Source organism: Salvelinus fontinalis, chromosome 32 (assembly GCF_029448725.1).
Source record: "Salvelinus fontinalis isolate EN_2023a chromosome 32, ASM2944872v1, whole genome shotgun sequence".
Taxonomy (NCBI): Eukaryota; Metazoa; Chordata; class Actinopteri; order Salmoniformes; family Salmonidae; genus Salvelinus; species Salvelinus fontinalis.
The window spans coordinates 44,455,534-44,478,502 of record NC_074696.1 but is presented as its reverse complement, the minus strand read 5'-3'; the positions used below and the strand labels follow the sequence as shown (position 1 = coordinate 44,478,502).

The following is a 22,969-nucleotide window of genomic DNA, read 5'->3' as shown; positions in this document are numbered from 1 at the left end:
ATTAAATATGTCCGTAAACACACCAGCCAGCTGGTCTGTGCATGATCTGGGGACACGACTAGGGATGCAATCTGGGCCAGCAGCCCTGCAATGGTTAACAAGTTTAAATGTTTTACTCACGTCAGTCACTAAGAAGGAGAGGGGGGGACGCAGTCTTTGTTAGCGACCCGCGACGGTGGCACTGTATTATCCTCAAAGCTGGCAAAGAATGTGTTTAGTTTGTCCGGAAGCGTGATGTCGGTATCCGTGACGTGGCTGTTTATGTTTTTGTAGTCTGTGATTTCCTGTAGACCCACATACGCCTCGTGTCTGAGCTGTTGAATTACGACTCCACCTTGTCCCTGTACCGGCATTTCGGTTGTTTGATTGCCTTGCGGAGGGAATAACTACACTGTTTATATTAAGCCATATTCCCAGACCCCTTTCCATGCACTAAGACCTTGGCAATTTTTCAAGGAACTGGTTGACTTAATCTTTTAGCTAGCTAGGTCTTTTTAATTTGTCTAAATTTGTACTAAGAATTAAATAGGGATTTAAAAAATGGTGCCATTTGGGACGCATCCACTGACACAAACCTGTCAGTAGCAAACAGCTCAACAGTTCTGTAACCATCAGGACTGCTTAATTCGACCTCCTTGAGCCTACACTATAATTTCCACCTTTGGCAATTTCTTTCTGTTAGACCGGTGAAAGGGATACTTGGCTGGCTGACTGTGTGTGTGTGTGTGTGTGTGTATGTGTGTTTGGAGTCCTCACAATAATGAGAGATTCTTGATTGCCGGTCCTTACTTCTAAACGGGCTATTTTAGGCTTAGGCGTTTAAGGTTAGATATAGGGTTTAAGGTAAGGGTTAGGTTTAGGATAAAAAGTCCACACAAGTATAGTTGTGTGTGTGTGTGTGTGTGTGTGTGTGTGTGTGTGTGTGTGTGTGTGTGTGTGTGTGTGTGTGTGTGTGTGTGTGTGTGTGTGTGTGTGTGTGTGTGTGAGAGAGAGAGAGACACATACCTTATACCCTGACTACACCGTTCGCTTCGCGTGCGCTGCAAAATAAATTTAGAAATCTATATTATTCAATTATTGCGTCAACGAGCGTCTGCGTTGCCAGGCGCTAAAATATTAGTCAGTTCTATTTGTGAGTCAGATCGCGCTGCAAATCCTTCCTCTCCCATCTCCTCCCATCTCCTCTTCTCTTGAGAGCCATGTCTGCCTACGGCGGCCTTTCTCAATAGCAAGGCTATGCTCACTGAGTCTGTACATAGTCAAAGCTTTCCTTAAGTTTGGGTCAGTCACAGTGGTCAGGTATTCTGCCACTGTGTACTCTCTGTTTAGGGCCAAATAGCATTCTAGTTTGCTCTGTTTTTTTGTTAATTCTTTCCAATGTGTCAAGTAATTATCTTTTTGTTTTCTCATGATTTGGTTGGGTCTAATTGTGCTGTTGTCCTGGGGCTTTGTGGGGTGTGTTTGTGAACAGAGCCCTAGGACCAGTTTGCTTAGGGGACTCTTCTCCAGGTTCATCTCTCTGTAGGTGATGGCTTTGTTATGGAAGGTTTGGGAATCGCTTCCTTTTAGGTGGTTGTAGAATTTAACGGCTCTTTTCTGGATTTTGATAATTAGTGGGTATCGGCCTAATTCTGCTCTGCATGCATTATTTGGTGTTCTGCGTTGTACACAGAGGTTATTTTTGCAGAATTCTGCATGCAGAGTCTCAATTTGGTGTTTGCCCCATTTTGTGAAATCTTGGTTGGTGAGCGGACCCCAGACCTCACAACCATAAAGGGCAATGGGCTCTATGACTGATTCAAGTATTTTTAGCCAGATCCTAATTGGTATGTTGAAATTTATGTTCCTTTTGATGGCATAGAATGCCCTTCTTGCCTTGTCTCTCAGATCGTTCACATCTTTGTGGAAGTTACCTGTGGTGCTGATGTTTAGGCCGAGGTATGTATAGTTTTTTGTGTGCTCTAGGGCAACGGTGTCTAGATGGAATTTGTGGTCCTGGCGACTGGACCTTTTTTGGAACACCATTATTTTGGTCTTACTGAGATTTACTGTCAGGGCCCAGGTCTGACAGAATCTGGGCAGAAGATCTAGGTGCTGCTGTAGTCCCTCGGTTGGTGGCAGAAGCACCAGATCATCAGCAAACAGTAGACATTTGACTTCGGATTCTAGTAGGGTGAGATCGGGTGCTGCAGACTGTTCTAGTGCCCGCGCCAATTCGTTGATATACATGTTGAAGAGGGTGGGGCTTAAGCTGCATCCCTGTCTCACCCCACGACCCTGTGTGAAGAAATGTGTGTGTTTTTTGCCAATTTTAACCGCACACTTGTTGTTTGTGTACATGGATTTTATAATGTCGTATGTTTTACCCCCAACACCACTTTCCATCAATTTGTATAGCAGACCCTCATGCCAAATTGAGTCGAAGGCTTTTTTGAAATCAACAAAGCATGAGAAGACTTTGCCTTTGTTTTGGTTTGTTTGATTGTCAATTAGGGTGTGTAGGGTGAATACATGGTCTGTTGTACGGTAATTTGGTAAAAAGCCAATTTGACATTTGCTCAGTACATTGTGTTCATTGAGGAAATGTACGAGTCTGCTGTTAATGATAATGCAGAGTATTTTACCAAGGTTACTGTTGACGCATATTCCACGGTAGTTATTGGGGTCAAATTTGTCTCCACTTTTGTGGATTGGGGTGATCAGTCCTTGGTTCCAAATATTGGGGAAGATGCCAGAGCTAAGGACGATGTTAAAGAGTTTTAGTATAACCAATTGGAATTTGTTGTCTGTATATTTGATCATTTCATTAAGGATACCATCAACACCACAGGCCTTTTTGGGTTGGAGGGTTTTTATTTTGTCCTGTAACTCATTCAAGGTAATTGGAGAATCCAGTGGGTTCTGGTAGTTTTTAATAGTTGATTCTAGTATTTGTATTTGATCATGTATATGTTTTTGCTCTTTATTCTTTGTTATAGAGCCAAAAAAATTGGAGAAGTGGTTTACCCATACATCTCCATTTTGGATAGATAATTCTTTGTGTTGTTGTTTGTTTAGTGTTTTCCAATTTTCCCAGAATTGGTTAGAGTCTATGGATTCTTCAATTACATTGAGCTGATTTCTGACATGCTGTTCCTTCTTTTTCCGTAGTGTATTTCTGTATTGTTTTAGTGATTCACCATAGTGAAGGCGTAGACTCAGGTTTTCTGGGTCTCTATGTTTTTGGTTGGACAGGTTTCTCAATTTACTTTTTAGATTTTTGCATTCTTCATCAAACCATTTGTCATTGTTGTTCATTTTCTTCGGTTTTCTATTTGAGATTTTTAGATTTGATAGGGAAGCTGAGAGGTCAAATATACTGTTAAGATTTTCTACTGCCAAGTTTACAACTTCACTATTGCAGTGGAACGTTTTACCCAGGAAGTTGTCTAAAAGGGGTTGGATTTGCTGTTGCCTAATTGTTTTTTGGTAGGTTTCCAAACTGCATTCCTTCCATCTATAGCATTTCTTAATGTTACTCAGTTCCTTTGGCTTTGATGCCTCATGATTGAGTATTGCTCTGTTCAAGTAGACTGTAATTTTGCTGTGATCTGATAGGGGTGTCAGTGGGCTGACTGTGAACGCTCTGAGAGACTCTGGGTTGAGGTCAGTGATAAAGTAGTCTACAGTGCTACTGCCAAGAGATGAGCTATAGGTGTACCTACCATAGGAGTCCCTTCGAAGCCTACCATTGACTATGTACATACCCAGCGTGCGACAGAGCTGCAGGAGTTGTGACCCGTTTTTGTTGGTTATGTTGTCATAGTTATGCCTAGGGGGGCATATGGGGGAGGGAATGCTGTCACCTGCAGGCAGGTGTTTGTCCCCCTGTGTGCTGAGGGTGTCAGGTTCGTGTCCAGTTCTGGCATTTAGGTCGCCACAGACTAATACATGTCCCTGGGCCTGGAAATGATTGATTTCCCCCTCCAGGATGGAGAAGCTGTCTTCATTAAAATATGGGGATTCTAGTGGGGGGATATAGGTAGCACACAGGAGGACATTTTTCTCTGTTAAGATAATTTCCTTTTGAATTTCTAGCCAAATGTAAAATGTTCCTGTTTTGATTAATTTAATGGAGTGAGTTAGGTCTGCTCTATACCAAATTAGCATTCCCCCTGAGTCCCTTCCCTGTTTCACACCTGGTAGTTTGGTGGATGGGACTACCAGCTCTCTGTAACCTAGAGGGCAACCAGTGAGTCCGTCTCCACTATACCAGGTTTCTTGCAGGATGACAATGTCTGCATTACCGATTTCTTTGGTGAAGTCCGGGTTCTTGCTCTTTAGGCCAAAGGCAGATGACCTCAGGCCTTGGATATTCCAGGATGATATAGTGAAGGCTTTTTGTTCCATAAAGTGTCCAATGTTGTTGGTCATGGTTTGGCCTCAGGCCAGTAAGTGTGAGCAGAGCCTGCTGAGCATCTGGTACATGCCGTTGGCTTGGGCGAGTGTAAGAGTGGGGGTTGGGCCTGTTTGCCCGCTCACTGCCTGGGCGTATGTGTGACTTCCATGTTGATGCCCTCTTTGCGGGGGTGGGGTGCATGGGGTGGGCAGGAGTGGCATAGGTCTGATCTGTCTCTCTCTCTCTCTCTCTCATTTACATAAGTATTCAGACCCTTTACTCAGTACTTTGTTGAAGCCGCTTTGGCATCTTGGGTATGACGCTACAAGCTTGGCACTCCTCTATTTGGGAAGTTTCTCCCATTCCTCTCTGCAGATCCTCTCAAGCTCTGTCAGGTTGGATGGGGAGCGTCGCTGCACAGCTATTTTCACTCTAGGACATTCAGAGACTTGTCCCAAAGCCACTCCTGTGTTGTCTTGGCTGTGTGCTTAGGGTTGTTGTCCTGTTGGAAGGTGAATCTTCTGGGTGCACTGGAGCAAGTTTTCATCAAGGATCTCTCTGTACTTTGCTCCGTTCATCTTTCCCTTTATCCTGACTAGTCTCCCAGTCCTTGCTGCTGTAGAACATCAAATCAAATTGTATTGGTCACATACACATATTTAGCAATGTTATTGAGGATGTAGCGAAATGCTTGTGTTCCTAGCTCCAACAGTGCAGTGCTGTAGAAAGTTGAGGCTGCCACCACCATGCTTCACCATAGGGATGGTGCCAGCTTTCTTCCAGACACGACGTTTGGCATTCAGGCCAAACAGTTCAATCTTGGTTTCATCAGACCAGAGAATCTTGTTTCCAATGGTGAGAGAGTCCTTTAGGTGCTTTTGACTAACTCCAAGCGGGCTGTCATGTGTCTTTCACTGAGGATTGGCTTCTGTCTGGCCACTCTACTATAAAGGCCTGATTGGTGGAGTACTGCAGAGATGGTTGTCCTTCTGGTGTGTGCCTTTCCAAATAATATCAAACCAATTAAATGTATCACAGGTGGACTCAAATCAAGTTATAGAAACATCTCAAGAATGATCAATGGAAACAGGATGTATCAGAGCTTAATTTTGTGTCTCATAGCAAAGGGTCTGAATACTTATGTAAATAAGGTATTTTTTTGTATATATTTTTTTAATTAGGAAAAATTTCTAAAACTCTGTTTTCACTTTGTCATTATGGGATATCGTGTGTAGATTGCTAAAGATTTGTATTTATTTAATACATTTTATAATAAGGCTGTAACGTAACAAAATGTGAACAAAGTCAAGGGGTTTGAATACTTTCCGAAGGCACTGTATGGCGCTACAAAAACACATTGTGACAACATCTGGAGATGAAGGACTCTTGTGAAGCAGAATGTATTTCTTATTCTCCTGTTGGGGACGGGGGCGTTACATCAACACAAAGACAAACATGTAATGTGAAGCTTCTCAAAGCCACAAGCTCTTCTTTATACCCCTCTGCTTCTCCCTGATTCCCTAGCAATTCACTACTTACAATACCAGGACATGACCAACTGGCAACCGCACCACTTGTAACTCAGTAAGAGATACATTGTGTCAAAGACCAAACTGGAACCCCCATTGTACAAAGCTCAAATGTGACATGAAATACCTATCACTGTAGATCATATTATTTTGCTATTAAGCTTTGGTGGAAGAACAACCTTAATTCAATTGTTCTGATGGTAAATCAATGGGTCGATCGGTTCAGAGCTCAAAATGGCCGACCTAGTGATCCTCCTCACTGCTGGATGTTTGAGAAAAAACCTGACCGATAGGGCACTTCTATTCACATGACTTCCCTGAAGGGTAAGTGAAGTATGATGGATGATTTGTGTTGGTTAATTTTCAGTGAAAATTGAAATATCTCCTTACCTTTCAGGTCTTGGGCTATATGGAATGGGAGTAGCTATGTTGGGTGGGTAGGTCATGTCTGAAAAAGAGAAACAAACACCCTGACGATAAGTTAAGGTTCACCATTTTTTGTAATGCCTTTTGTTATTTTGAAAACGCCCCGTTCTAATGATGTATGCTTCTACACCTGAAGAAAGGTAGCCTCTGTCTTCTCTATATTTGTCGTTGCTTGTCTGTAAAGCTGCCTGTTGTTTTTACAGTACATCCACCTGTCTGTTTCACAGTATGTCCATGTTATATATGCATGTCCACTTCAAATCAAATCACATGTATTTGTCACATGTGCCAAATACAACCTTACAGTGAAATTCTTACTTACAAGCCCTTAACCAACAATGCTTTAATAAGTTAAGGAAAAAATGTGTTAAGTAAAAAATAAAACAAAAAGTAACAAATAATTAAACTGCAGCAGTAAAATAACTAGGGATGCACGATATATCTGTGAACATATTTTAATCCGCCGATATTAGCTAAAAATTCCAAAATTAGTATCAGCCGATGTCTAATTTAACGCCCCGATGTGCAAAACCTATATGGCGTAGGTACATGACGCCACGTAACATTTGGCGCAATACGTGCAACACAGCATTCCTAACCTAGCCCACAATGTCTGCTGTGTGGATTGAGCACTCAACAAGTCGAGCAGTCATTTGAAAGAGTAACAACAGCGAGACAACTCAAAGGCGAAATCCATTAAAGCCAAGATAATGGAATTCATTACCCTTGACAATCAACCGTTCTCTGTCGTGGGTGATGTTGGCTTTCGCCGACTGGTCGAGCACCGAGTGCGCTATTTTTCAGATGTTGCCCTACCGGAGTTACACAATAATAGTGTCACTGCTATTAGCTTCACGACATACATACTATGGAATCCCATTTGGGTCTTTGCATGTCAAAAAAGATACAGTAGCACTGTCAAAGCTATACAAAATTCTGCAAACAAGCAAACACCGGCCACAAACGATGTGTTTACAATACCGCGTTGATAATAAAGCATCATTTGTTAGACCACAACTTCTGGGGTAGCTAGCTTTAGCTTGGTACCTAGCTAGCACCAATAGAACCAGCCTGAAAACAATGACCAGTAGAACCTGCAGTCGTTTTCATTATTCTTAGCAATGATTTAGGAATCCATGTGAGTAAGTATTAGCTAGGTTGCCACTTGTTGGTTGCCTATTGAAATTAATATTCAGTTCATGAAAATAAATAGCTAGCCAGCTACTTAATAACCCTGTTGCCCAAAGCTAAAGTTAGAAGCAGCCAGCTAGCTTCATCTGGCTAGTGAGGCTCGATCGCCCCAGGTTATGTGTTGTGAAGCTAGCCACAATAAGGATTAGGCACAATAGTGGAATTTGCAGTTTGCCTTCAAAATAACAGTTTGTCATTGACAGTAATGCAAATGAATACAAATAGTAGAACTATGCCATTTTTATTTTGAAGGCTAACCGCAAAGTCCACTATTGTGCCTAATCCTTATTGTGGCTAGCTTCACATAGATGGGTCCAACCACCATTAATCAAATAAGAACTGTCTTATAAATTACGGTTATTTAGGATGATGACGCCTAGCTATATAGCTAACTATAGCTACTGAAACAGATTGTCGTTTTGCTATGTTTTTGGGGAAGAAAATTGTTTGCATCCATGACCTAGCTAGCTTTTTTTTATGACCAGCACTGTAGGTGCGCGAGACAACTTTACCAGCATCATAGCATACGTATCGATGAATCGTTGTGACATATGAAATACGAGTGATAGTGTAATCAATGTGTTATAACTATGTAAAAAATGGATGAACCCATTCAATTATTATGTGACGTGCAGTCCTATTCAGGTCCTGATTGGTGTACAAGCTTATCTGACACGTTAAATAGTATATTTTTTGACACGCAAAAACCTAAACGGCGTTCCAAAGCAAAGACCTAGCTAGGCAAGTCAGCTAAGAACAAATTATTATTTACAACAACGGCCTACCCCGGCCAAACCAAGACGACGCTGGGCCAATTGTGCGCCGCCCTACGGGACTCCCAATCACGGCCAGATGTGATACCGCCTGGATTCGAACCAGGGACTGTAGTGACGCCTCTTGCACTGAGATGCAGTGCCTAAGATCGGTGTGTGTGTTAACAATTTAACTGTACTAGAATGCTTAAAAGGCATCTAAAAATGTTATCGGTATCTAAAATCAGTTATCGGTATCGGGTTTTTTGGCAAGGAAAATATCGCACATCGGTATCGGCCAATAATGTCATATCGGTGCATCGCTAAAAATAACAATAGCGAGGATATATTTAGGGGGTACCAGTACAGAGTCAATGTGCGGGTGCACCGGTTAGTCGAGGTAATTGAAGTAATATGTACATGTAAGAAGAGTTAAAGTGACTATGCATAGATAATAAACAGAGAGTAGCAGCAGCGTAAAAGAGGGGTCTGGGTTGCCCTTTGATTAGCTGTTCAGGAGTCTTATGGCTTGGGGGTAGAAGCTGTTGGACATAGACTTCACACTGCGGTACCGCTTGCCATGCGGTAGCAGAGAGAACAGTCTATGACTAGGGTGGCTGGAGTCTTTGATAATTTTCAGGGCCTTCCTCTGACACCGCCTAGTATAGAGGTCCTGGATGGCAGGAAGATTGACCACAGTAATGTACTGGGCCGTAGGCACTACCCTCTGTAGTGCCTTGCGGTCAGAGGCCGAGCAGTTGCCATACCAGGCAGAGATGCAACCGGTCAGGATGCTCTTGATGGTGCAGCTGTAGGACCCATGACGAATCTTTCAGTCTCCTGAGGGGGAATAGGTTTTGTCGTGGCCTCTTCACGACTGTCTTAGTGTGTTTAGACCATGATAGTTTGTTGGTGATGTGGACACCAAGGAACTTGAAGCTCTCAACCTGCTCCACCTCGGTACTCCTTTTCATGTATTCCACAATCATCTCCTTTGTCTTGATCACGTTGAGGGAGAGGTTGTTGTCCTGACACCACACGCCAGGTCTCTGACTGTCACGCCCTGTTTCTCTTCTCAGAGCCCTTGTTTCTCTATGGTGTAGTAGATCAGGGCATGACTAGGGGGTATTCAAGTTTATTATTTCTATGTGGGTTTCTAGTTTATTATTTCTATGTTGGTGATTTGTATGATTCCCAATTAGAGGCAGCTGGTAATCGTTGTCTCTAATTGGGGATCATATTTAGGTAGCATTTTTCCCACCTGTGTTTGTGGGATATTATTTGGTGTTTTGTGCATGTGCACCACGTAGTAACGTTTCATTGTTAGCTTATTGATTTATTGTTTTGTTCTTGCTAAGTTTCACTTTATAATATATATGTGGAACTCAACATACGCTGCGCCTTGGTCCGTCTCTCCACACGTACGTGACACTGACCTCCTCCCTATAGGCTGTCTCATTGTTGTCGGTGATCAGGCCAACCACTATTGTGTCATCGTCAAACTTGATGATGGTGTTGAAATTTTGTCCAGGTGGGAAAGGGCAGTGTTGAGTGCAATAAAGGTTGCATCATCTGTGGATCTGTTGGGGTGGTATGAAAATTGGAGTGGGTCTAGGGTTTCTGGGATGATGGTGTTGATGTGAGCCATGACCAGCCTTTCAAAGCACTTCATGGCTACAGACGTGAGTGCTACGGGTCAGTAGTCATTTAGGCAGGTTACCTTTGTGTTCTTGGGTACAGGGACTATGGTTGTCTCCTTCCGTTATGTTGGTATTACAGACTCAGTCAGGGACAGGTTGAAAATGTCAGTGAAGACACTTGCCAGTTGGTCAGCGCATGCTCGGAGTAAACGTCCTGGTAATCCGTCTGGCCCTGTGGCCTTGTGAATGTTGACCTGTTTAAAAAGTCTTACTCACATCGGCAACGGAGAGCGTGCTCACACAATCCTCCGGAACAGTTGATGCTCTCATGCATGTTTCAGTGTTACTTGCCTCGAAGCGAGCATAGAAGTAATTTAGCTCGTCTGGTAGGCTCGTGTCACTGGGCAGCTTGTGGCTGTGCTTCCCTTTGTAGTCTGTAATAGTTTGCTACATCCGACGAGCGTCGGAGCCGATTCAATCTTAGTACGATTCAATCTTTATTTTATTTTTTTATTTTTATGTATTTTTTATTTTTATCCCATTTTCTCCCCAATTTTCGTGGTATCCAATCGCTAGTAATTACTACCTTGTCTCATCGCTACAACTCCCGTACGGGCTCGGGAGAGACGAAGGTCGAAAGCCATGCGTCCTCCGAAGCACAACCCAACCAGCCGTACTGCTTCTTAACACAGCGCGCCTCCAACCCGGAAGCCAGCCGCACCAATGTGTCGGAGGAAACACCGTGTACCTGGCCCCCTTGGTTGGCGCGCACTGCGCCTGGCCCGCCACAGGAGTCGCTGGAGCGCGATGAGACAAGGATATCCCTACCGGCCAAACCCTCCCTACCCCGGACGACGCTATGCCAATTGTGCATCGCCCCACGGACCTCCCGGTCGCGGCCGGCTGCGACAGAGCCTGAGCGCGAACCCAGAGACTCTGGTGGTGCAGTTAGCACTGCGATGCAGTGCCCTAGACCACTGCGCCACCCGGGAGGCCCTGTACGATTCAATCTTAGTCCTGTATTGACGCTTTGCCTGTTTGATGGTTCATCGGAGGGCATAGCGGGATTTCTTGTAAGCTTCCAAGTTACAGTCCCGCTTCTTGAAAGCGGCAGCTCTGCCCTTTAGCTCAGTGGGGATGTGGTCTGTAATCGATGGCTTGTGGTTGGGGTATGTACAGTATATATCATCAATGACCAGTGTATGATATATCAACAGATAGTGATAATTGGTGATAATTAACATTCAACCCCTATATATCTCGATGATTCAACCCCATCCCCACAAACAGCCTGCCTTCCTGCCTGCGAAGTCCTGAGGTCTGCATTGATCCAGTTAATGTATGCGGTTGAATATCATGTTTTACGAATGAGCAACACAACAGACTCACAGACAGAAGAATGGAACCTGTAGAGAGGAGTCTTTGGATGCTAAAACAATGTTACACATCGATGGTATACTTATTCCCTATATAGTGCACTACTTTTGACCAGAGCCCCCATATAACTCTGGTCAAAAGTAGTGGACTATAATAGGGTTCCATTTGAGACTAAGCCTAGAAAAAGTAGAGCTATGAGCTTGTATGTATTCCCATAACATGTTGAGAATATCACATGAGCTGCTGGGGGGGTGCCATATTCATTCAGTGTACTATATTTGTTCAAATTCTCCATATCAGCATAATGTGATGATGTGTGATTTCCAAATGTTTAAATGGGGTAGATTTGAATGAACTAGGCAAGTCAGTTAAGAACAAATTCTTATTTTACAATGATGGCCTAACCCGGCCAAACCTTCCCCTAACCCGGACGACGCTGGGCTAATTGTGTGCCGCCCTACGGGACTCCTGATCACCGCCAGTTGTGGTACAGCCCATGATCGAACCTGGGTCTGTAGTGACGCCTCTAGCACTGAGATGCAGTGCCTTAGACCGCTGCACCACTACAGAGTTTTCCCCCCTCTTTCTTTGAAAAGCATAGGAGGTTATGGTGGGGTCAGGGCTGTGACGCCACTAAACAAAGAGACACAGACTATTGAAGAAATGCAAATTAATTAAATCATTACATGTAAATTCATCCCGTAACTATGCACGAAACATGCACAGAAAATAGGCCACGTATTGATGTCATACTGGTACCACTTGTGCACATATAACTCGTAACTACAAGGCTGATATTCTGAAACACGTGTCGATCAGATTCAAGTACTTATGTAGGCCTATACAGTACACATTTATTGCTATGCAGCAAAATAATTGGTGAGGGACTTACTCATTTACTACATGATATCCCTCAAGCAGTTTGTATAAAAATACCACTGAAAATCCATAATGAACATAAATGAGAACTTACAGTTACTACTGAGTCTATAACAAAGATAAAGTAATGGCAGAGTATACAAAGGGTGCACAGGTGTCCTTGACGCATAGCGGCTGATTACTATTTAACAAACGTAACAAAGCCAGTCAAACTGGTAAAGAAACTCTCAAACTGCCGTAATAAGATCACTCCATACACACAGCTCATGACACAGTACTGTGCAACAATGTTCGAAAACGGGGTCTACCGTAAAATGTCGGGAATATAATCCAGCATTCAGAGCACTGTTCAGCTCAATTCAATCCAAAAGCGTTTCAGAGTGTCACGTTCCTGACCTGTTTTCTGTTGTGTGGTATGTGTTTAATTGGTCAGGGCGTGAGTTTTGGGTGGGTAGTCTATGTTATGTGTTTTCTATGTTGGGTTAATGGGTTTCCTGGTATGGCTCTCAATTAGAGGCAGGTGTTTGGCGTGTCCTCTAATTGAGAATCATATTAAGGTAGGTTGTTTCACATTGTTTGTTGTGGGTGGTTGTCTCCTGTGTCAGTGTTTGTCACGCCACACGGGACTGTCTCGGTTTATGTAGTCTGTTCCTGTTCGTGAGTTCTTCGTGTTTTATGTAAGTTCCATGTCCAGGTCTGTCTACTCCGTTTTGTTATTTTGTTAATTATTCAAGTGTATTTCGTTTCGTGTTTTTTCGTCTTGTTTAATAAATATAATGTCAAGTTACAACGCTGCGTCTTGGTCGAATCACCACTCCTCCTTTTCGTATGAAGAGGAGGAGGAATTCCGTTACACAGAGCTTATTTCCAGTAGACCTAACAAACAGGTAGGGCTGTTACAGTGAACGTATTACCTCCACACCCCCAGTCTGGAGTCATGACCACAGTCAAATTCCACGTGACCGTTTAGTCAGGTAACTAGGCTTCTCCAAGCTCTGATGCTGCTGATGGTAATTTGTAACCAACCAAACTTGCTAACTGCCTGGTACTCAGCACTCTATTGTCCCTCTAATCACTCTGACATCAATGAAAATGTAATTGAAAATCAAATCAAACATTCCATGAGAGCCCATGAGCTCATGTTGCGCAACATTTCTTTAGGCTATGCAATTGCTTGAGAAAACAACGTTTTGATGGCCTCTATTAAAAAGAAGAGGATCCCGTCAGCTTTCTATAGGGTAGGCCTATATTTATTTCTCAACTTTCCTAATATTAAGCACATTGCTTCGCTTTACAACAGGAGTACAGCATACTTGGCTGGCATGAAAATGAATCATGGGAAATCGTCCTCAATTCACAATTGAAGTGCGTAGATGACACATGTATAATTTTTCCCCCTGCCCCTGTTCCGAGACAGGTGCATGGTAATGGTACATTCTAAATCAAAACGAATTTCACACATACAGTATATTATTTAGTAGGCTATATGTAAAGACAAGATTCAATTAAGAACAGTCAGATGGGTGACAATATTAGCCTATCACTTGTGAATGATGTCCAGTGTGTGCAGAAAGGCATCAACAGCACATCCCTTTTTTGCAACTTTTTCAAATCATAGTCGTACACCTCATGTAGCCTAGCCCATAGGCCTCTATTTTTTGATAAGGTGGCCAAATAACTTCTTAAAATTAAGCACATTAATCCGCTTTACAAATGGTGTAGAGCCTAACTGGCATGCATAGGTGGTGAGTGAGTTTCAAGTTTGGGGAAGATCATTTTCACCATAAAAATGTAACTTTATGCATAATCGCATTTGTGGTCACTTTTGAGGACAGTGTTTTCCCGCTAATTGATTACATTTGCGCTTATAGCCTACTGCCGTGTGTGCATTGCTGCGCTTATAATGTGAAGAAATAGCCTAATAGTTTATCAACATTTTAAGCTAAAAGTTCTGATCTGTTGCATCAGCCTCATTGCTTTTAAACGTGTTTTTGATGCGAGTGGTTGTATTAATTTGGGATCTATTGTATCCCACAACTGTCCCAGAGTATGTTTGGAATATTTATTTCTCGCACAGAAGTACAAGTTGACCAATAGAATAGGTCAACTTTTGTACTATAAGGTGTAGTAGATTGACATAGGCTAGTGTGTTTTCTGTTTGTTAGGCCTACTCATCTTGTTGGCTGACGAAAAGTAAATGTGGGCATTTATAACATCTTCAATATGAGCCTCGGAATTCCATAAGAGTTTCTGAGAAAAGGGAATTACAATTATTATATTCAGCCCAAGGACACAATGGCCACTTTGGTCGCAAAAGGCAATTCATTTTTTTAAGGGGAATTATGGCCACACAAGGGGGATGCAACTAGGAAATTTGAGGCCTGGTGAGAATATTATTAAGTGCTTGTCAAATTGTGAATGAGAGACTGATGAAGTGTGTGCAGCCTGCACAAGAAACAAAGCAGAGCTCGTGCCTTTCATGCAACTGTTTTCAAATCATCATTAGAGTGAATCACACACCCTTAGAAAGTATAAAAAATCTAAACATATAGCCCAACGTTTGTATCACAACTAAAGCTGCATAAATATCTCTAAATTAAGCAAATAGGAGGACCTATTTCTTTGTTAACCGCTCAACACAGAATAGCCCTCGGAAATCGTTTGGAAAAAATGTAATTTCCATTTTATTCAGCTATGTTCAATTGTATTATTAATACAATAAAATAATGCCACGGAATTCTAAGCAAATCTTGTCTGCTAAATTAACTAGTGTAGCCCACAGCCATATGACATAGCCAGATCAAGGCTTAACATCACAGTATGCTATTCTGTTCTTCTGAAATAGACTACATTTCTTCATGTCATGTTTCCTTAGACCTGTCTAAAATAAATAATGGGTTTATTGTGATGGTGTAGGCTATATTAAATTGATTTATTAGACCTACATGTTCCAAAGGCCTGCATCAGTGGCTTGAAGGCTATGCGTGGATAGCAGGAGATGATAAACGTGTTTATGTTAATTAATGGTAAATTACCGTGAGACCAGCAGTTATTTGCTTGACAAACACCGACTGACAAAATTTCACGACCGCCACAGCCCTACGTACAGGCATACTCGCAATCGAACACAACAGACAGACACACACACACACACACGCACACACAGGGGCCCCTGCAAATATGTATGTACACCAGTCGCAACTATAGATACCGTAGCACAATCTCAGCCATAGATGCACACCATGCACAAACGCATGGATTGAGATACAGAGAAAGCAGGGAGATAGTTAGTACCTATATAAATCAACCACAGAGTAGGGAGACAGATAACACAAAGGAGGGAAGAGAGAAAGGAAGAGGGAGAAATATATGTGACTGATACTGGAGATGGAGAGAAGGTGGGTTTACATACTGGTACTGGACATACAATGCTGTACACACAATACCGTACATATGGACAGATTAGCAGCTGAGGTAGGGCAGATTTGGGCCTTTGTCGAAGCAACAATAACATATCAATCACATACGTAGTGTGAATCGCCAGTGCCTCACAAGTCATTACATTAATATAAACAACATAATGCTTAAGCTTGGGCGATATACCGTTTATTTCTTAAGACTCTAAGCCGTTGAGAAAATATTGAAGAAAATATTGAATTTGGCCTTTACTGCTATAGCCCATAGAAACGCATTGAATAGTGCATAAATAAATAGCAAAAAAACACAGTAAAAAAATGAATCATAAGGAATACGGTTTTGAAGTGTCTGTCCTATATTCAGGCGATAAACAAAAGCTCAGTGCCTTCGGAAAGTATTCAGACCCCTTTCCCTTTTTCCACATTTTGTTACGTTACAGCCTTATTCTAAAATGGATTAAATAAATATAAATCCTCAGCAATCTACACACAATACCCCATAATGACAAAGTGAAAACAGGCTTTTATAAATTTTTGCAAATTTATTAGAAATTAAAACAGAAATACCTTATTTACATAAGTATTCAGACCCTATGCTATAAGACTCGAAATTGAGCTTAGGTCCATCCTGTTTCCATTGATCATCCTTGAGATACAACTTGATTGGAGTCCACCTGTGGTAAATTCAATTGATTGGACGTGATTTGGAAAGCCACACACCTGTCTATATAAGGTCCCACAGTTGACAGTGCATGTCAGAGCAAAAACCAAGCCATGAGGTCGAAGGAATTGTCTGTAGAGCTCCGAGACAGGATTGTGTCGAGTCACAGATCTGGGGAAGGGTACCAATATTTTTTGCAGCATTGATGGTCCCCAAGAACACAGTGGCCTCCATCATTCTTAAATGGAAGAAGTTTGGAAAAACAAAGACTCTTCCTAGAGCTGGCCGCCAGGCCAAACTGAGCAATAGTGGGAGAAAGGCCTTTGGTCAGGGAGGTCACTCTGACAGAGCTCCATAGTTCCTCTGTGGAGATGTATTTTATTTTATCTCTATTTAACTAGGCAAGTCAGTTAAGAACAAATTCTTATTTTCAATGACGGCCTAGGAACAGTGGGTTAACTGCCTTGTTCAGGGGCAGAATGACATAGTTTTACCTTGTCAGCTCGGGGATTCGATCTTGCAACCTTTCGGTTACTAGTCCAACGCTCTAACCCCTAGGCTCCCTGCCGCCCCAAGATGGGAGAACCTTCCAGAAGGACAACCATATCTGTAGCACTCCACCAATCAGGCCTTTATGGTAGAGTGGCCAGAGTGGCTTTCACGTGGCCAGAGGTCTGAATACTTATGTAAATGTAATATTTTGGTTTATAAATTTGCAAAAATGTCTAAAAAACTGGTTTTGCTTTATCATTATGGGGTATTGTGAGTAGATTGATGAGAATTTTTTTGAAATCAATTTTAGAATAAGGCTGTAACGTAACAAAATGTGGAAAAGGGATGGGGTCTGAATACTTTCCGAATGCACTGTATTTCAGTCCAAGTCAAGTACTGCACATGCCATACTCTCTCTTTACCAGTTAATATCCCCACATCAAACAAGTCATCCCAAAAATGCAGGAAAGATAATCAAACAAACTTTTAAAAACCGTTTCTATCACTTTCAGTGTTTCGGAACCAGCAGTTAATTTACTCAGATCTATTGATGACATCAGACCACATGTTGATTTGTGGATATTATCTTTAGTTACAGGAGAACGGACAGATCAAGGGGTACCCAGATGAACGGATGGAAGATGGGACAGGAAAGGGGAAAAAGAAGAGCGTTTAACGGAAAGAGAGAAATGGCGACCCTATACTTCTAACTTCCAATACCATCGCCTTATATTGTAATACTAAAATAATACAACCTGGTTCTCACCAGCCATGCTGCCATGCCCTTCACGTCTCCCTTAAAGTTGAATTATAACACACATCCTTTCGATACACACATTGATATATAACATGAAACGTGATTGGCCCAACCCCACGCATGCACAGGGAGTCACATAAGAGTGACTGGGCCCTCAGAACTGGATGCTCTAAATGCAGCCCCCTCCAAAATCCTAATCTAAATGTGACCAAGGGTAATCCTACAAGGAGAGGCACCGAGGATAGCATATGAGATATGAACCCACGTAACAGAACAGCAGAGGGGAGAGAGAGGGAGAGCGAGAGCGAGAGAGGGGATAGGATGGGGGATTAGGATCCTAGGTAACACATTTTTCAAGCAAAAAGTAAAAAGTTGAAAAATAGAGCAAGGCGTGAGGAGGGCGGGAGAAAGGAGAATCTGAGAGAAAGAAAGAAATAAAGGATGAGTGTATGAAGAGAAAAAGGATACGAACAGACACAGAGGCAAGAGGGAGATTGAAGGAATTATAAAACATTTGGAAAAGTGAGAGCGGAAATATATAAAAGTGAACAGAAAGTACCAGCACAGGTTTAGGAGATAAATCCAGTTCTGTCTTTTTTTCTCCATCTCTTTTTTTCCTCCTTTTCCTGCAATTTTGAAGAGTCCTATCCAGACATCCCTCCCTTCTTCTCTCCCCCTACGGGTCCCCCCTTCTGTTCTCGCCCTAAAATGTTTCTTGGTAATGCCGGTATTCTCTCTCCTACCTCTCTTGCTCTCCCACAGAACATGCTCTCCATTTTCTCACTCTTTTTTTTCTGCTGTCCCCTTTCATCTGTGCATTCCGCAAGCGTTCTCTTCTTTTCTTCGTCCCTTCTTCCAGAATGGGTATGTGAAGAAATTTGTCGAAGTGGACTGAATACAAAATTAAAGTTAGCAAGCAAATTTTTTTTTTAGAAAGAGCAAAAATAATAGGGAGGCGTAAATGCACAAATCAATTAGTAGCATGCAGTCTGATGCATGGCCAATCCAAGGCCTATGTTTTCAGGGGTGCTCTCTCTGCAGAGTAAGGGTGAAGTGGGTCTAGTCTCTCTGTACATGAGGGAAAAACCCAAAGCAAGCAAATGAAAAAAGAAGAAACAAAAAAAACAAAGCCCTGGCTTTGCTGCGGTCTCAGGCGAAAGTGGATAGTAGACGCTCGTGAGGGAAGGAGTCAGCCCGGGTGTGTGTGTGCATGTGTGTGCCTATGTGTAAAGAGGTGGGAGGAGAGAAGGGAAAGCTAGCACGACTGGGGGTTCATTAAATATCCAGGAGGGAGGGATAGAGGAAGAGGAGTGTGTCGGTGGGGAGAGAGGGAAGGGGAGGGGGCTGCTGGAATATTTTCTTTCTCACTCTCCCAGTGTTCGATTTTTGGACTTGCATTTTTACCCTCATTCCTGGGTTAATACATTTTCTTTCAGCTTTGTGTCCTGCCGCTTTTTGCCTCCCCTTTTCCTTGCTTACTTTCTGCTCTCTCTCTGTTTTATTCAGGCCATTTTCTACACATGCACTTGAACCCTAAATCCTGCCATACCCTCCCCTTTCCCTCTTTCTCTTGCTCGCGCTTGCTCTCTCTGTCTCTGCCTGTCTCGCTCTCTCCTAGACAGAGGATTGAAATAGTGCTTGCAGGCTAAAAAGCGAGCGAGTGAGAGGGAGGGAGGGAAAAGGAGAGGGTGAGGGGGAAGGGGACCAAAAAGGGGAGAGAGATGTAGAGGGGGAAGGGAAGATGCTTAGAAGGTCTGATTCAGAGCTGAGGGTGGATGTGTGTGTGTTTGCATGTGTGTGTGTGTGTGTGTGTGTGTGTGTGTCTGCCTTATCATATTCGTTACTTAATGCTTTCGGTCTTCAAATGCTATTTCATGTTTGGTACACTCGTAAGTCTGAGGCAATGGCAAATAAAGAAGAAACATAATCCTATTATGATGGAGGAAAACATCAAAATGTAAAAAACCACAGCAGCAAACTTCAGGGACCTCAAGACTTTTTCATGAAAAGCTGCAATAACTGAACACTATGAACATAAACACACAGACAGTGACAATGACTTTTATCTTTGGGCAATTTTCCTGCATTATATTTACCATGCATTGTGTACTACTCTGAAACAATAATATAATTATAATGAAATTAAGGGGTATCTGGTAAAAAAAGAATGTATTATGAATAACTTGTTACCATACTATTACTAAGTTAGTCGCACTTCATGATGTGTTACCCATCTAACAATGTGCATTGTCCTATTGCAAAACCATTTCTATGTGACCTACAAAATCCAAAACCAATTTATGCCATACTGACAAAGCATGAGGCTTTTCCATTTCATGTTTATGTTTGTGGGCTCACAGCGTCTGAGCGATGTCTGGCAAAACAAAACCTTTCACTCCCTAGCTGCATCCCAAATGGCACCCTATTCCGACAGTGCACTACTTTTAACTATAGATTTGGTCAATAGTAGTACACTATATCATATATGGGGAATAGGGTGCCATTTTGGACGCAGGCTCATCTCTCATCTAGTGGTGTAAAATGTCACTGCACCAGCTAAGTTGCCTGAAAGCATTGATCTAAGGTCAGTTTGTTTATATAGGGTACCTTTGTAGGTGGTCGGTAAACTTGCTGATCCTCCATCTACTGTAGGTGTCGGCTATCTTCTCCCTGAGGCCACTGCACCACACTTCATGTATAGGAATGGTCGCTGGGGAAAGAAACATGTGGACATAAAATGAACAAGCCTGCCCTCTGCTGGTATAGCATAGTAGGCTACTATCTCTCACATCCATTCCTCATCCCCTGATGAAGCAAATGCGTGCATTTAAATTGTGCTCATTGCTATTTCTTGCAATATCGCTTCGGAACTGTCTAAATACACCTAACTCCAAATCACAAGGTTGCTTACAAGCCCAGTTGCTGGCTAGGCCTACATCGAATTATTGAGAATACATCCACTCCAGCATCTTTTCTAAATGCTCACCACTGCACATTTCACCAGGACCTGACTGCACTGTTTATACCTCAATGGACTGCACAGCCTTTCGAGCACCAGTGGTGTAAAGTACTTAAGTAAAAATACTTTAGGGTACTACTTAAGTCGTTTTTGGGGGGTATCTGTACATGACTTTACTATTTATATTTTGACTACTTTTACTTCACTACTACATTCCTTAAGAAAATATTGGACTTTTTACTCCATACATTTTATTTGACACCCAAAAGTTCTCGTTACATTTTGAATGCTTAGCAGGACAGGAAAATAGTCCAATTTGTGCACTTATCAACCAAACATCCCTGGTCATCCTCACTGCCTCTGATCTGGCTGACTCACTAAGCCGACATGCTTTGTTTGTAAAGGATGTCTGAGTGTTGGAGTGTGCCCCTGGCTTTCCCGTAAATTAAATAAAAACAAGAAAATGAAAAGGTGGAGAGGGATGAAGTGAAGGAGAGTGTGTGTGTGTGTGTAACGGCAGCCTTCCTTCTCTTCAAGAGAAGAGGAGGTGTAGCAGGGATCGGACCAACACGCAGCGTAGCCAGTGCTCAACATGTTTAATCAAACGAAACAGTGAACACTTATAACGATACAAAATAACAAAAAGTGGCAAACCAATACAGTCCTAGCTGGTGCAGAGAAAACACAGAGACAGGAAACAACCACCCACAAAATCCCAACACAAAACAACCCACCTATATATGATTCTCAATCAGGGACAACGATTGACAGTTGCCTCTGATTGAGAAACATATTAGGCCGAACACAGAAACAGACAAACTAGACACACAACATAGAATGCCCACCCAGCTCACGTCCTGACCAACACTAAAACAAGCAAAACACATAAGAACTATGGTCAGGACGTGACAGTGTGGTCTCACCTGGTGTCCACACTAAGAGGCCAAAGAGCACTTTATGCTGAAAAACAGACACAAGACAATATTATTAGACATGAATACCACTTGAAGCTTGATGATGACTTGATCATTTGAATCAGCTGTGTAGTGCCAAGGCAAAAACAAAAATGTGCACAGGTGTTTGGAGCATTCCGATATGCCACAGCTGGTGAGGTGTCAGGTTCGCCTCTGTACTTAAAGGGTGATTATTTCAACTCTCTGTGAAATGCTGCAGATCTGGCAGCAGACGAGATAGGAACACATATCCCACACAGAAGAAGTGGATAGAATTCGACAGGTCAAGGTATCCTTCTTCCTCCAAAACTGTGAATGTGAGACAGGTTCCATGTACAACAAGACATGCAGAGGAAGAGAGAAAAAGAACACAGAACAGTGCCTTACCTCCCTTATCTTACCTCATTTGCACACAATGTATTTATACTTTTTTCCTATTGTGTTATTGACTGTATGTTTGTTTATTCCATGTGTAACTCTGTGTTGTTGTTTGTGTCGCACTGCTTTGCTTTATCTTGGCCAGGTAACTGAGTTGTAGCTGAGAACAAGTAACTGAGAACTTGTTCTCAACTAGCCTACCTGGTTAAATAAAGGTTAAATAAATAAAAAAAATTACCTCTGGTTATGGACACTTTTGCCAGCAATATAGCTTCCACGGCCTGTTCCTCAGACAGTGAACATCTGGCAATATCTAAATTTTCGACCCCTTGATCAGCTCGCACTCTGAAAGTAAAGACAATAGCTTATTTTTTGTAGATATGAAAACAATAACTGAGATATGACCGTTCAATCTAAAGCAGCAGATGTCATTTTCAGGATACGTCAATACAGCACAGAAAGCTTAACACCAGACTGGTATTGTGGTGGTTCATTAGGCGATGGGAAATATGCAGTTTGTATACAAAATAATATACTTACCTGTTGTATCTTGAAAAAAAGCATTGGAATTAAAAGTGAAATGTTTAACCTATTAACCTGCTTCATTATTTATGTATTAACAGTTGATAAAGAACAACTCCAATTTCATACATCATTGAAAATGTGTCTAGGAATAAGAATTTTAAAAGTTAAAATAACTTCTCAGATTTGATGGAGACGTTATACATCTTAGTACTTTATCAATTTATGATTTGTATCCATGTGGACGAGAGACAGGGGTGCAGGAACAGAGTATTTTTGCCCGAGCAATGCAACGAAGCTGGATCATTCTGGCAATAATACCTGCACCATCTACAAGCTGCAAAGACTCCATAACTCTTCTTTCGAAAAATTCACTCTGGTTATCTACTCCGATTTCAGAGAACTCGCGTCTGAGTGTCCCAGAGCGCAGAATAATGCATTTACGAGCGCTCAACACCCGTTGAATATGGCCGGTGTCAGTAAACGTCGGCAAAAAAAAGCGTAATTAAATTGTTTCCCGCAGCCCAGTTACAGTCACCAACGCTCTGGTTAACCTGTTGAGGATAGAGGGCGCTATTTACACTTTGGGGGAAAATCGTGCCCAATTTAAACGGCCTCGTACTCTATTCTTGCTCGTACAATATGCATATTATTATTAC

The 22,969-nt window shown here is 42.2% G+C and overlaps 1 long non-coding RNA gene across 2 annotated transcripts in view; it reads right to left on the bottom strand.

Moving 5' to 3' along the window:
• The window catches only part of LOC129831450 (uncharacterized), a 67,509-nt gene extending 48,755 nt beyond the window's left edge, over positions 1-18,754 (bottom strand). Inside the window, exons 1-3 of one of the 2 annotated variants that reach the window (XR_008755723.1) lie at positions 18,242-18,754; positions 6,298-6,355; positions 1,006-1,040 (exon numbers count right to left, since the gene is read on the bottom strand). This is a non-coding gene — a long non-coding RNA (uncharacterized LOC129831450). The remainder of the gene's footprint in view (positions 1-1,005; positions 1,041-6,297; positions 6,356-18,241) is intronic. The other variant, XR_008755722.1, reaches the window with a different exon arrangement.
• Between the last annotated feature and the right edge of the window lie 4,215 nt (positions 18,755-22,969).